Source organism: Rhagoletis pomonella, unplaced genomic scaffold, assembly GCF_013731165.1.
Source record: "Rhagoletis pomonella isolate Grant_MI unplaced genomic scaffold, Rhpom_1.0 Rhpom_scaffold_00002, whole genome shotgun sequence".
Lineage (NCBI taxonomy): Eukaryota > Metazoa > Arthropoda > Insecta > Diptera > Tephritidae > Rhagoletis > Rhagoletis pomonella.
In genome coordinates this window covers 105,786,713-105,787,991 of record NW_023458556.1, presented here as the reverse complement: position 1 = coordinate 105,787,991, position 1,279 = coordinate 105,786,713, and the positions used below count along the sequence as shown (strand labels likewise).

Sequence of the window (1,279 nt, the reverse complement as noted above, 5' to 3'; positions counted from 1 at the left end):
CGCATACAATTTGAGTCCCACTGTGAGGTATTATTTCACCAATTGTATTTTCTGGTCGTGCGGCACGTGGTCATGTATAAATTCCGCTTTTATTTAATTAAATCTATTATAAATCGGTTCCTGAAAACCTTGTCCGAAGCTATTAGAAAGTGACTATAACGTGGCAATTTAACCAGTGAACTTTTCTTTAAAGGTTTCTTTGTCTTTCCACTTTTTGGCTTTCGACTTCAGCGCTACTCCACTTGTTAATTTTTCCTGCCCCAGAGGAGCGACATCATCAATTAGCTTTTGTGGACACGGTGTTCCATTCACACACACGTAATTTAAATTGAAACAAGTGACTATAAGTAAAGAATTTAACAAGTGAACGCTTTTGTTTCCAGGTTTCTTTGTGCTGCATTTTTCTTGCTTCATAGGAGCGGATTTCCGACTAACGCATCTGGGGACACAGTTCCGACTAACACACACACACGTAATTTAAGCTGAAACAAGTGACTATAAGTACCCAATCTAACAAGTGAACTCTTCTCTTTCCAGGTTTCTTTGTGCTGCATTTTTCCTGCTTCATTGGGACACAGTTCCGATTAACACACACACACGTGATTTAAACTGAAACAAGTGGCTATAAGTAAACAATCTAACAAGTGAACCCTTTTCTTTCCAGGTTTCTTTGTGCTGCATTTTTCCTGCTTCATAGGAGCGGATTTCCGACTAACATACACACACGTATAATCGCAGCTTCTCCGTTTGAAGTGTTTTGTATGTAAGTTAAAATAAGTTATTAGAGCAGTGCTTATTCATAAGATGATATTTCCAAATTACATTAATTTTTTAAGTTTAAGCGTTACTAATTTCAGTGGGGTTAAAATTATTTTGTGTGTCAATAAATAACATCTGAAGTCGTTTTGTTGCTTTAGTAAAATGTATGCAAATTTATGTAAAATGCAGCAGACGTACAGTTCGGGTATTGAAGTGGATGTTTCATTGGGCCTTATGAAAAAAAACTAAGCAATTGCTTTTTCTTAAAATTTCAAACCTTTTAATTAAATTTATTTGAATAAATGGAGTAAAAGAACTGAAATTTAGGAAAAAGCTATTGCGTAGTTTTTATTCATAAGGCCCATTGTACGAAAGTAATTTGACGGATTTAGCTGTTATTTATTGGCTCATTTATATTTGGTACATTTCTGTGTCCGTTTAAATTAACTTAAGTGAATTTCGAGGGTTTGACATTTAATTAAGATATAATTAGATAAAATAGGAGATACACCTATAATAA

The 1,279-nt window shown here is 34.3% G+C and overlaps 1 long non-coding RNA gene across 1 annotated transcript; it reads left to right on the top strand.

Moving 5' to 3' along the window:
- The first annotated feature begins 207 nt into the window (after positions 1-207).
- Positions 208-757, top strand: LOC118734816. Its single transcript, XR_004992447.1, has 4 exons — positions 208-318; positions 384-472; positions 538-599; positions 665-757. It is a non-coding gene; the product is annotated as an uncharacterized LOC118734816 (long non-coding RNA).
- Positions 758-1,279: the final 522 nt, after the last annotated feature.